Source organism: Hyperolius riggenbachi, chromosome 10, assembly GCF_040937935.1.
Source record: "Hyperolius riggenbachi isolate aHypRig1 chromosome 10, aHypRig1.pri, whole genome shotgun sequence".
NCBI classification, from domain to species: domain Eukaryota; kingdom Metazoa; phylum Chordata; class Amphibia; order Anura; family Hyperoliidae; genus Hyperolius; species Hyperolius riggenbachi.
This window is the reverse complement of record NC_090655.1, coordinates 250811982-250826422: the sequence shown is the minus strand read 5'-3', so window position 1 is coordinate 250826422 and position 14441 is coordinate 250811982. Positions and strand designations below refer to the sequence as shown.

Here is a 14441-nt window from a genome sequence, read left to right as displayed (position 1 = left end):
AGTATAGTGTTCCTGATAAAGGTAGACCCTGCCCAGTAATAGCATGGTGTTTCTAATAAATGGAGACCCTACCCATTATTAATATAGTGTTCTTAATAAAGGGATACCCTACCCAGTATTAGTATAGTGTCCCTAATAAAGGGAGATCCTACCCAGTATTAGTATAGTGTCCCTAATAAAGGGAGACCCTACCCAGTATTAGTATAGTGTCCCTAATAAAGGGAGACCCTACCCAGTATTAGTATAGTGTTCCTAATAAAGGGAGGCTCAACCCAGTATCAGTATAGTGTTCCTAATAAAGGGAGGCTCAACCCAGTATCAGTATAGTGTTCATAATAAAGGGAGGCTCAACCCAGTATCAGTATAGTGTTCCTAATAAAGGGAGGCTCTACCCAGTATCAGTGTAGTGTTCCCAATAAAGGGAGGCTCTACCCAGTATCAGTATAGTGTTCCCAATAAAGGGATACCCTACCTAGTATTAGCATAGTTTTCCAAACCCCCTGCACACTCACTTTACACACTTGTCCATCCAGCTATCTTTAAGGCAATGACACACAGTTCAGGCACAAATGATTATATATATATATATATATATATATATATATATATATATATATATATATATATATATATATATATATATATATATATATACATGCGCACACACACACAGCGGTCAGATGTTTGCACACAGGACAGTGGCCACCGCTCGCCGCTATTAGCACACCCGGCATGTCTACAGCAGCAGCTGATATTCTGTATTTACACATCTTTATTGTATCTCTCCTCCGATTATCCCCAGTCCCTCTCTCCCCCCTCCTCACTCCAAAGTCCATACTGCCCTCCCCTGAGTCCTCTCCTTTGACCTCTGCATGGCACATATGTGCAGCTCAGCTGTATGAATGAGTGGTGGAGATACATGTGATCCTTCTTCATAGATGGCAGGTGATGGGGGAGGGGGTCACTAGGTTGGGGGTTTGGGTGGCAGATAAATAAAATAACCATATTACCTGCTCTGCTGCCAGTCCCAGCAATGTCTCCTCTCTACTTCCTGCCACTTCCACGACAACTTCCTGCCTGTAGGCCCCGCCCTTTCCTTTCTGTACACGTCGTCCCAGTCTCTACCAGGATCATATGGGAGAACTCTGGGCTGGATGTTTGTAAACTGACTTGGGTGGGTCATATCAGATCATAGTGAGGATTATACATATAAAGCTGGGAGGTTACACAAAAGAATTGACAGGCCAGGGTACATATAAATATAATATAGTTATATAATAACAATAGATATAATCTCTTATTTGCCCATCTGCCAGTCCCAGCGATGACTTCCCTTCTACTTCCTCCTACTTCATAATAACTTCCTGTCTGTAAACCACACCCATTCCTGTCAGGAATATCTTCTGTCCTGGGCTGGCTGTCAGGCCCAGTGCACACCGAGCGGTTTTTGGAGCGATCCGCCGGCCGCATCCGCCTCTAAAAACGCTTGTCTAATGTATTGCAATGGGATGGTGCACACCGGCGGTTTGCGTTTTTTGCCAAGCCGCAAACGCGCCTCCTGCTGCGCGTTTGCGGTTTTCGGAAGCGTTTCGTCCTCAATGTAAAGTATAGGAAAACCGCAAACCGCTCTGAAAAACGCTAGTTCAGAGCGGTTTGCCAGGCATTTTTGTTACAGTAGCTGTTCTGTAACAGCTTTTACTGTAACAATATGTGTAATCTGCTACACAAAAACGCACGCAAAACCGCTAGGTATGTTTAGAAAACCTCTCTAAGGGCCCATTCACACTTGTAATCGCAGAACGCCGGCGATTACCGACGGCGTTTTGCGGGAGTGATTTTCCCGCGATAAACGCGGAAAAATCACTGGACACTGCGGCGGTTTTTTGAGCGATCGCGATTAGCGTGCTATGCACGCTAATCACGATCGCAAATCGCGAGACGCTCGTCGCCGGCAAACCGCTGCATGCAGCGCGGTTGCGGTTATCGCTAACCGCAACCGCGGCAGTGAGAACACTGCCACTCGCTACATTGTGTAGCGGTTCTTGCAGAACCGCTAGCGGTTTGCCGTGAGCGGGAATCGTGCGATTCCCGCTCAGGTGTGAATGGGTCCTAAACATACCTAGAATCGCTCTGAAATCAGCTCCCAAAACCGCTAGCGTATTGCGGATCTGCTAGCGGTTTTGGTGTGCACTGGCCCTCAATCAGATTCCAACAAACAAGCCTCCAGCAGAGAAGATACGTTGCTGGATGTGGCAGCATAAGAGGGAATTCAGGTATCTGGGTCTGCATACTCAAATTCCGCCACAAGATGGTGCTGAGTGCTATGTGAATTGCTGCCTAGTATTGTCTGAGATAAAAATTATTTTTATTCACGTTGTATTATGTGTTATAATGTTACCTGCTCGGCCAAGCAATGTTGAAAGGAAGGACACCTGAAGTGAGAGGGATATGGAGGCTGCCATATTTATTGCCTGGCTGTCCTGCTTATCTGTTTGGCTGCAGGAGTATGTAGATCATGCACCTGAAACAAGCCTGCAGCTAATCCAGGTAGACTTCAGCCAAACATCTAACAAGACAAAACAGGAGCGCTCTATGGTGCATTAACGTTCCATTGCTGTCAAAAAGAACTAAAATTGCACTTACAAGATGTAAATGCTATAAAAGCATATCGCCCAACAACCGGGCTGTGAGGATTCCCTTTCTCCCTCTCCTTTCTCCAATTCCCAAATGCTGTGGCCAGTAGCAGGGATGTCGAGATGGATCTCAGACCTTTGGCGTGGGGTGGCATCGTTGGGTCTATTGTGCAGGGTATATGGCTAAATGTATTATAGGCTGATGTTCAGCAGGACAACCATATAATATAATTTGCATTATTTAAAGGGAAATAAATGTGGAAGCCTCCATATATCCATATCTATCTCACTTCTGATGAGTGTGACCAGGCAGAACATTCATTGACAAAAGGCCAAAAGGTTCTGTAAGAGGTGGGGGATGGGGAGTAGCATAGGTTTTTCTTTCCAGAAAGAACCCACCTAGCTAGGCAGCCAGAGACCTGCACCTACTCTCCAGTGGACCCGGTGGACATGGCCACAATATGGGGACATGACCTCAGCACTTTTGCTGAGAGGTAAGTATTGGAGGGAAGGAACTTTTCTGTTTAGGTGCGGATTCCCTTTTATTTTATTATTTTTTTATTTTTTTTTTGAGCGAAAGAGGTGCCCACAGCACACGACCCGTATAGTCTTCTATTTTCAAAAGCCACTGAATTGTCTTCCCAACATAAGTCCTCAGTGATGTCATTAGGACTTATCTGATCAGTTGTCCTGGTTTTCTGGTAATTGACATGGCAGCCCAGCCTCTCAAAATGCTTTCTGTTCTGGGATACGGGGTGTTGACCACTGAAGTTGAGGACCTCATTACGTTAGTATCTGGGATGCTTTTATCTGAAGGAGATACCAAATTCTTATTGCTATTGATTGGTATTGATTATTATGTTTAAGGTTTTAGGGTGAATAATTGATGAATATAGCGTTAAATAAAAAAAACAAATGTGTGAGCGCTAAAAAACAGTCTACAATGGAGAATGAAATTATGAGGACAATCGAAGAGGTATAAAAAGATGTATGTGAGGGGTGATCATCAGTCTATGGAGGAGGGTGACACGATGAGGACAAATAAGGAGGAATAAGAGATGCATGTGAGGAGTGATTAGCAACCCATAGAGGAGGGTGACCTGATGAGGATGAATAAGGAAGAAGAAGAGACATATGTGAGGAGTGATCAGCAGTCTATGGAGGAATGTGGCATGATGGGGACAACTAAAAAGGAAGAACAACAGATGTATATGAAGAGTGATCATCAGTCTATGGAGGAGGGTGACATTATAAGGACAAATAAAGAGTCATATGTGAGGAGTGATCAGCAGTCTATGAAGGAGGGTGACATGGAGAGGACAAATAAAGATAAAGAAAAAGAGACATATGAGAGGCTTGATCAGCAGCCTATGGAGTTGGGTGACATGACGGGGACAAATAAAGAGGAAGAAGAGTCATATGTGAGGAGTGATCAGCAGTCTATGAAGGAGGGTGACATGGAGAGGACAAATAAAGATAAAGAAAAAGAGACATATGGGAGGCTTGATCAGCAGAGGACAAATAAAGAAGAAAACTAAATGATGACTTTTGAAGTTGAAGATTGCTCTGCTTATATCAGCATGGGTAAGTAATGACCACTAAACTCAGAATTAGCACAGTTGCTTTCTAACTTTTAAGAAGTTTACATTTCTGGGTGACCTGAGTGTCTACAGTAGAAGTGAATTGAGATACCCACAGTAAAGTCTGGATCTTGTGAAGATCTTCACTCATGGTGGAACGAGGCATGGAATACTGTGAAGAGAAACTTCAATGCCTGGAACACTGACCCCCCCCCCCCCCCCCATTCACTGGTTGATAATGACACAGCAGCATTTGTACCTTGGGGAATGGGAGAATGTTCCGAAGAAGATGTGAAGGGATTGGGAATGAGCACCTGCCCACTATTTTATGTTTGGGTCCATTTTCTAGTCCAGTGTAACAGAGGCAGCTGGTTCTCTGCCTCCTTCTCTGCTGCCCTCCTTTACTACCTCATACTGTCATGCTTCTCTTATAACTCCCTGCCCTTACACAAAACTCACTTCTGGAGGGGGCTTACTGGACTGTGCTTAGTTACATGCTCTTGTCATCCCACGCGGGATCAGCATTCCCAACTGAAGCATTCAGCAACAGCATTCAGCAACTCTTCCAAATCACATTACTGAGGGTCAGGAGAAGAATGGGAAGAGCAGTGCAAGAGCCTGAGGGCATGATTTCACACAATCCAACACTCATTCCTGCTAAACTTTAGGAGCAGAAGGGCATTGGCAGATAGCAGGAAGAAGGAGGTGGAGTTGCATATTTTCAGCACTGTTAGCTCCTCATTCTGCCTCCCAAGGCTCCACCCCTGTATCTAGCACAGTGTATCACAGCTTACTCAATTTTTGACAATCCTGGCAACAATTTAGTACTATGAAGCCCAGCACTGTCTTGTGCTCACTGCTTATACTGCCTAGGCCCAGAAACAGTCCTGGTACAAATGATTAATCTTACACAAAATTTTCAGTTGGGATTTGTTTGTCTTTCTAAAAACTGAAAGGATTCTAGTACACCTAGAAAATAATAGAAGAAAAAACTATAATTCCAAGTGTAGTTATTCACAAGGGCAGTGACCATGGAGCATTGCCCTTTCTCTAATGAGACCTCTCAGGTGCAGTGAACAGGTAAGCATGGACTTTTATTACAAATGTGCAGCTGTCACACACACAGGTACTGTGAACAGGTATGCAGTGACTGGTATATAAAACTGTGTGCTGTCACGCAGGTGCAGTGAACATGAATAGGTATGCACAGACTGGTATTACAAATGTGCAGTTGTCACACACACAGGTGCAGTGAAAAGGTAGGCACTGAATGTGCTGGGCCTGGCACAGTATAGCAATTAGCAAGGGCCAGCTGCGACAGACAGGGCTGTATATGCAAGTGTCAGTGGGCCACACAAAAAAAAAAAACACATCACAAGAACATTAGCTCTAAAAAGAGCTGTTTTGTGGTGCTTTTTAGCAACAAATATCAGAAAGGAGCAAGCTAACAAGTTTAACAACCGCCTAACTACGCTTTCCCTATCTCGTCTACAATGTCTCTCCCTTCTTTCCCTATTTTCTAGGCAGACTGAGTGAGAAAATGGCTGACGCTGCTTCCTTTTTATAAAGAGGGGGGGGGGGGGGTCTCCAGGATGGAGTGTACAGTCTGCTGACTGTGATGTAGAGGGTCAAAGTTTAGCCCAATGATGTAGTATAGGGGGCATGTTGAACTCACAAAGTTTACGTTCGATTGCGAACCCACGATGTTCGCGCGAATAAGTTCGCATGCAAACTGTTTTGGCCATCACTAGCGATTATGTGATCGTCCTCAGACCTGATGCCCCACACCCGCTCTTGTGTATACTGAAATATTGCCATCAATGTAGATCTCCCAGGAGTGCAGTTATACAGCAATAATACCCAATGTTTTACTGCTAGGCTAAGATCTTCAAGGGAATCTGAAGTGAGAGGTATATGGTGGCTGCCATATTTATTTCCGTTTAAATAATACCAGTATCCTGGCAGTCCTGCTGATCTCTTTGGCGGCAGTAGTGTCTGAATCGCAGACCTGAAACAAGCATGCAGCTAATCCAGTCAGACTTCAGTCAGAAACAGCTGATCTGCTGCATGCTTGTTCAGGGTCTATGGCTGAAAGTATTAGATACACAGGATCAGCAGGAGAGTCAGGCAATCAGCAGTGTTTAAAGGGAAATAAGTATGTCTGCCTCCATATTCCTCTCACTTCAGGTTCCCTTTCAGGTACATCAGTGTATCCCCACTTTGGTCCTGTCTCTCATAGTTCATTAGATTATACAGTCCCTAACTTACAAACAGGTTCCTTTCCGGGAGATAGTTTGTAAGTTGAATTTCTTTGTAACTGGAGTCCTGTGTTACACACGGTGAAAGGTGGATATGTTATTTACTTTCGGGCGTCTCTGGATTTGGATATATAGGATAAACTATGTTTTTTGGTTGTTTCAATCAGGGCTGTGGAGCCGGAGTCGAGGAGTCGGAGTAATTTTGGGCACCCGGAGTCGGAGTTGGAGTTGGAGTCGTTGATTTCATAAACTGAGGAGTCAGAGTCGGGAGTCAGATGATTTTTGTACAAAATCCACAGCCCTGTTAAGTATTAGACTAAGGAGTCGGAGTCTGAGCTATTTTGGTTACCCGAAGTCAGAGTTGGAGTCGGAGTCGTGGTTTCATAAACTGAGGAGTTGGAGTTAGTCAGAAGATTTTTGTACCGACTCCACAGCCCTGGTTTCAATGCAACTGTTTTAAACTACTTAGAACAGATTATACAATACTGTAACATTAACCAACAAAAATATGTAATAAAAAAAGTATTGTATATTTTGCACATGAAGACAACTTTGTATCTCTGAAACATTGTTAATCAAGTCCTTTGTCTATCCTGGTACACACTTCCAATTTTGATTGGCCAATTATACCACTTTCCTGTAGTATGAGAGCTTACCTAGAGGTGGTAAAATTGGTCAGCGATTGACCCATCAAAATTGGATGTGTGTATGCAATCTAAGTAAAGTAGAAAACAATCATTAAAGTGGACCTGAACTCCGAATTTCCGTTCTGCTCTTAAAGATGAGCAACAGTATAGTAACCTTTTTCTTTGTTACAGCTTACAGAACTCCCGCAAAAATCTGCAGTGAGTACTTCATGCTTTCATAGAAGCAGGCATAGAGTTAACAGCCTGTGTTTACATATTAGCTGTGTCTGCCGAGGACTGTCGAATTCCTGTGCTGACACAGCTGAGAGATCAAATTACACTTGTGATTACTTACAGATCTCTAAAAAACAAAAGCTCTCTAAAAACACACAGGGTGCATTTCTCTCTCTTTTCCTTGTGTCCTGTGTAAGAGTTCAGGACCACTTTTAACCCTCTACACTCAAGCATTCACAACAAGCTGGAACTTATTCTTTTTCCCCACTAGGTGGAACTCTGAGTCCCCCACCAGATGATGCTGCAGAAGATAATGGCGTCACACAATGTTCTCCGGGAGGAAACCCCATTACTGGGAATACACATCACAGGGATCACAGCGCAGATGGGATAGCAGATCCCTCTTATCCTGGTGGAACTCGTAGTGAACCAGACACTATCACTCCTGGAATACAATTGACATTCAGGAAGGTGGATGGATCATCCAGTCTCTCTAATTCCGATTCTTCTGCAGCACTTCCTTCAGGACTCAGAAGTGAGGAGACATTCGCTGTAATTGGAAGTGTGCATCTAGATATGAGAATCTTTTCTTTGCTACTAATGTTCTATTCGTTATCCGTACTACACATACAATCCATTATATCATAAGGTGTTTTTTTTTCGCTTCAGATTTGCTTAAAGCGTTAAAAGAGCGGATCCGCTCAACCAAATGAATAAAAGTCTGATTTTTTTTTTATTGAAAAAACATCAAAGCTGGATATCAGACATATATCTCACACGTATTGGAGCTGGTAATCACTCCTTAGTCATAGCTCTGCTATACGAGTGAACTATATGTCTGGCAAAAGCAGCAAGAGAGTTCATAACGCTCTACCCCCAGACATCATACCAGTCGGTGCAGGATCAGGCAAGCCAGGCCCCAGCAGGACAAATGTAGAAGAAAGGATCCGCAAACCAAGACAGGTTGAAGTGAAAAAGGCTTGAAAAATTTATTTGAAAAAATCCACAAGATATGCAATAAAAACAGGATCAACTGACGCGTATCGGGCCTACCATCTGCCCTTAGTCAAGGGCAGATGGTAGGCCCGATACGCGTCAGTTGATCCTGTTTTTATTGCATATCTTGTGGATTTTTTCAAATAAATTTTTCAAGCCTTTTTCACTTCAACCTGTCTAGGTTTGCGGATCCTTTCTTCTACATTTGAACTATATGTCTGCTGTCCAGCTTTGATGTTTTTTTCTATAAAAATCAGACTTTTATTCATCTGGGTGAGTGGATCCTCTCTTTCTACGTTTGGTTGGCCTGGCTGCGCTTGGTCCTTCTCTTTTCTATAGTGGAGGGAGGGCAATGCATACACAATCAGGCAAAGGAGAGTAAGGGCCCGTTTCCACTAGAGCGAATCCGCATGCGTTCTCTGCATGCGGATTCGCATAACCAATACAAGTGGATGGCCCTGTTTCCACTTGTCAGGTTTTTGCTGCGTTTTTCTGTGCAGGATTTTTCTGCACTGTAGAGCCTGCAGAATTCGCCTGTGTGTGGAATGCAGGCGAATCGCAGGCAATGTATTTAATAGGGGAAATCGCACATGCGTTTTTACTGCGATTTCGCATGCGAATTCGCACTAAAACTAATGTAAATTGAACCAGGCAGTGACATGGTTAAAATCGCTGATAGCCTGCCTATGCGAAATTGCGGCAAAAAACGCACGTGGAATCGCATCCGCATGCGATTGCGTCAGCGGTGGAATCCCTGCGATTCGCACAGCACTAGTGGAAACGAGCCCTTAGGGAGGAAATTACGTCAGGATTGGCTTCAAAAATAGTCACAGTTCAAATGGGAAATGCTAAGAAGGATTTTTTTTTCTTTACTGTAGACAAATCACTAAAATTTAAAATGTGGACAATGCAATACATGTGTTATGTAAGTAGAGCAAGTATTTATCTACTTATAAATGTGTTGTTTTTTTCTGAGATAGTATGGCTGACAGCTGTTTTTTCAATAAAAAAAATCAGACTTATTCATCTGGTTCAGCGGATCCTCTCTTTCTACATTTGTTTTCTTTTATATGTTACTTAAAGCGTTATCACATTGGCATTGCCATTTTCTTGCTATTTTTCGCATGAGATTTTGTGCATTTATAAATCCGGAAAGCAAATTCTGGAGTTTCTTTCACGTGCAGTTTGGTTTCAATGCAGAGTCAATGGCATTGCAGGAGAATTGCATTTTTTGCAAGAAAAATTGGGCACGATTTTTAAATTATTTGGATCCTTTTTCATGTAAATTAACTTTTCATGGAAAAAATTGTAAAATAAAAATGTGCATACGAATACAGATGAGCTTCACAGGACGAATTCCGATTTTCAAATTTAACGCAGGCTTTACACACACTGCCCATGGTGGTGTGTCTGTGTGTTTGTGTGTGTGTGGGGGGGGGGGGAGCGGCGCTGTGCATAATGTCGCATTCCACCGCACTCAAAAGATTCTTCCTTCTGGCTTTGGACACATAAAAAAATTGCGAAAATGCACCTGAAAGTTCCAACAAAAAATACCTAAAAAAACTCCAACTTCATGCATGCAGGAAATTGCTTTGGCGAGTGTGAACAACCCCTAAGTGCTTGTTCACACTAGAGGCGTTTTTGGCCAAATTTAAGCGCTGACGTTTTTTCTGAAACACCCTGAAAGCGGCTACACCATGCTTCTCTATGGTCTAGTTCAGATTGGAGCTTTCCGTCCACTTTCCGGTCAGAAAAACAGTGCCTGAACCATTTTTGAGGCGATTTTGCCTCAATGGAAGGTATAGGAAAAACGAAAAAAGCTCACAAAATGTCTTTGTGCAGTGATTGCGTTCGCATTTTTAAGAAAAATACATTGTATTTATTATTTTCCGGATCAAAGAGTTCACTTCCTGACTGATGTCAGGAAGTGAAAATCTGCAATCGCTCTGCAAATCCGCTTAGAAAAGCGGTTAAAAAAAAAATACAGCGCGCAGGTAATCACTGGGAATCGGAAAAAAAATGCTTAAAAAAATGGCCAATGTGGATGGAATGCAATGTGAACAAGGCCTAAGAGCTGTATCACACTGCAGGCAACTGTGCTGCTCTTTCCGATTGCCACCGATTGCGCTAGTGCAGTGTCTCACTATGGGAGCATTCACACACTGCAGTGCTATGATTTGTATAAAACCACTACCTGTGGTATACAGGTGCAGTGCTATGATTTGTATAAAACCACTACAGCGCTACCTGCAGCTGTTTGGGAGTGATCGCGCTGCAATTCTTGTTCACTGAAAGAGAATTGCAAAGCACCAAAAAATCACTTTGCAAAATTGCAGATGCTCTTATGGATTGCATTTTTCAGTGTGACACAGCCCTAAGAGATTCGATGGTACCTCCTATATATACTGTACAATACACTTGCAGGTATCAGCATACAGCACATAACGAGTATTACAGGTAATAAGCAGTCTAATGGGGTATGATTGTACATTAGAGACAGACTATGAGTTGGTCGCTGAAAGGAACAATGCTTACATGTATTTACTCCATGTTTGTAGGACCCGTCAAAGGACAACAGAAGTGAGAAGAATATGGAGGCTGACAGTTTTATTTATGTTTAAACAATACCAGTTGCCTGGCAGCCCTGCTGGTCTATTTGGTTGCAGTAGTGTCTGAATAACATCAGAAACAAGGATGCAGCTAATCTTGGCAGATCTGACAGTAATATCAGAAACACCTGATCTGCTGCATGCTTGTTCAGGGGCTATGGCTGAAAGTATTAGAGGCAAAGGATAAGCAGGATAGCCATGCGACTGGTATTGCTTAAAAGGAAATAAATATGGCAGCCTCCATACACCTCTCTCTACAGTTCCCCTTTAAAAGGAAATAAATATGGCAGCCTCCTTATCCCTTTTACTTCAGTTGTCCTTTAAAGGACACCTGAAGTAGGGGGGATATGGAGGCTGCCATATTTATTTCCTTTTAAACGGTACCAGTTGCCTGGCAGTCCTAATGACTTTTTTTGGCACCAGTAGTGTCTGATTCATACACCTAACACAAGCATGCAGCTAATCCAGACTTCAGTCAGAAACATCTGATCTGTATTGTTTGGGAGGGATGGGGTGCCAGGACACCATATTTGGAGAAAAAGACTCAAACACAACGGAATCCCTAATATAGTAGTATGTTTTTGGTTGCAGGAAATTGTGAATGATAGAATGGCTACTCACACTCTACTCGGGGTGTCCAGATGCGGTTGCTCTCCGTGATTAAACTGAACTGGCTCTCACGCTGATCTTCACCAAGTGAGGCCAGGAGAGACCGCTCAAACCTTGGTAGGGTGGGGGGTATATACAACACAAAGGGGTAAAGAGGTGCCCAGGTGTAAATAAAAAGCTAAAAACAGAAATGGTGAGGTGGCTTACCTCAATGATGACAGTCTCTCGAGACAAAAAAGATGTATTTGGCACAGGCAAGGCATGTGGGTCCAATACTAACTTCCTCAGGCCAATACAAGTTCCAAATCAGCCAGTAGCCTTGAGCGCCTAAATCTTTTTTGTCTCATGAGGAAAGCCACCTTACCATTTATGTTTTTAGTGTTTTTCATTTAGTTGTATTTACACCAGGGCACCTCTTTACCCCTTTGCATCTGATCTGTATGCTTGTTTGGGGTTTGTGTGCTAAAGGTATTAGAGGCAAAGGATCAGCAAGACTGCCAGGCAATGTGCATTGTTTAAAGGACAACTGTAATGAGAAGTATATGGGGGCTGCCATATTTATTTCCTTCTAAACAATACCAGTTGCCTGGCAACCCTGCTGATCTATTGAGTTGCAATAATGTCTGAATAACACCAGAAACAAGCATGCAGCTAATCTTGTCAAATCAGACAATAATGTCAGAAACACCTGATGAGCTGAATGCTTGTTCAGGGTCTATAGCTAAAAGCTGTAGAGGGAGAGGATCAGCAGGACTGCTAGGCAATGTGCATTGTTTATAAGGAAATAAATATGGCAGCCTAGCCTTCATATCCCACTATCTGACTGGTGTTCTTTAAGTGACAACTAAGTAGATTGCTTGTGTGAAGACTAGAGGAGAAACAATGTCTGATGGCCAGTGTGACTGCCAATCACAATTGAATGGAAAACAGGAAAAAAGAACCGAGAGCCGAATCTAGTGTAGTATGTTCAAAAATATGGCAAATGTATTTGACTGAGTATATACTCACAAGTGTGGGTCACCACGCAGGCGACCACTGTGAAGACAGGTGGGGAGAATTATTACCTGACCCCACTCAGGTTAAAAAGTCGCTCTCTATAGACAGGAAAAAATGGGGGAAACACCCCTCCACCAAGGGTGGACAAGATATGTATAATAATGGATAATAGAGGCGCCAAATCAGGATAAAATGGGTTAAAAACCGTTTAAAAAGAGGGGGTGGGTGGAACCGCTCCCCTTCGTAAATGACCAGGCCAAATTTAGCCGTAAATATTGTAAAAGATATTTATTTTACAAAGCAATATGTCTCCAAATAAAGTGCAACGCGTTTCACGGGCAAAACTCCCGCTTCATCAGGCAATAAACAAAGGAGAACACAAGTGTGGGTCAGCATAGAGCCAGAGCGCTCTGGCTCTATGCTGACCCACACTTGTGTTCTCCTTTGTTTATTTCCTGATGAAGCGGGAGTTTTGCCCGTGAAACGCGTTGCACTTTATTTGGAGACATATTGCTTTGTAAAATAAATATCTTTTACAATATTTACGGCTAAATTTGGCCTGGTCATTTACGAAGGGGAGCGGTTCCACCCACCCCCTCTTTTTAAACGGTTTTTAACCCATTTAATCACAATTAAATGTGTGTACCAGGCTTAAAGAAGGCTGCGGTTCTCATTTTGAACTCAAGGAGGTGATGACAACATGGAACACTCTGGCAGAAAATGGGTGGAGCAGGAACACTCAGGCAGGAAATCGGAAAATTGTATACTTACCTTCCGTAATTTTCCTTTCCTGGATCAAACGATGGCGGCATACCTATGGGTATTAGCCCCGCCCCCTAACCCCGATAGGACAGTTCATCTATAAGTTTTAGGCTCCCACCCCCTCCAGCCATTCTGGTCTAAATCAGTCCTCGAATGGACAAGAGGGAGGGAATCGTATGCCGCCATCGTTTGATCCAGGAAAGGAAAATTACGGAAGGTAAGTATACAATTTTCCGATTTCCTGGACCAAACATGGCGGCATACCTATGGGACATAACAAACCACACATGAGGGAGGGAATACTGCAAAACATACGAGTTTATTTATACAGACAAAACCGCTCTGCCAAAGTCTACAGAGGACAAAGAGGCAGGATCCACATGATAGTGCCTCAAAAATGTATTCACAGAAGACCAACTGGCCGCTTTACAGATAGATTCCACTGACACTTTCGAGAAACAAGCCCAAGAAGCAGCCATGCCCCTGGTGGAATGCGCATGAACCTCCTTAGGGGCAGGAAGTCCCTTAATGGTGTAACATTTCTGGATAATCTTAACTAGCCAAGAAGCCACAGTTCTAGTAGTTACTGGAAGGCCCTTCCTAGGACCTCTAAAGTTAATAAATAATCTATCTGAATTTCTGAATGAAGCTGTACAGTCTAGATAAGCTCTAATGGATAGGCCAACATCCAAAGGGTGACATTCACCATCTGAAGAGAACGTAGGAAGGGACAGTTCCTGATTAATGTGGAATCCAGACGCTACTTTAGGCACAAACTGAAAAACTGGCCTAATCACTACCCTATCCGGGAAGAATTCCAAGAGGTTATTAGCACAGCCTAGAGCTTGAAGGTCTGACACCCTCTTCCCAGAGGCTATAGCTGTCAGAAACACTGTCCTCAAGGTCAAATCTTCTAAGGAGATGGACTGTAATGGAAAGAAAGGTGGAGACGAAAGGATTTCCAACACCATGGGTAGATCCCATTTTGGGAAGAATGGTTTTCTTGGCGGCCTCATCTTGACAATGGCCTGCACAAATTGCACAATCAGAGGCTGGAAGGCCCACTTTTGGCTCGTTAATACTGAAAGGGCTGATATTTGGACCTTGATTGCCGCCACACTGAGCCCCTTCTCTACTC

General features: G+C 43.2%; 1 protein-coding gene across 4 annotated transcripts in view; it reads right to left on the bottom strand.

Moving 5' to 3' along the window:
* The window catches only part of LOC137535252 (zinc finger protein 585A-like), a 201856-nt gene that overhangs the window by 14641 nt on the left and 172774 nt on the right, over nt 1-14441 (bottom strand). For 3 of the 4 annotated variants that reach the window (XM_068257066.1, XM_068257068.1, XM_068257069.1), the window contains exon 1: nt 1011-1066. The exons of the other annotated variant lie outside the window; for it this stretch is intronic. The gene's annotated coding sequence lies outside the window, so the exon portion shown is untranslated. Of the gene's footprint in view, nt 1-1010; nt 1067-14441 lie in introns of those variants that run through there. 4 annotated transcript variants of the gene reach the window in all.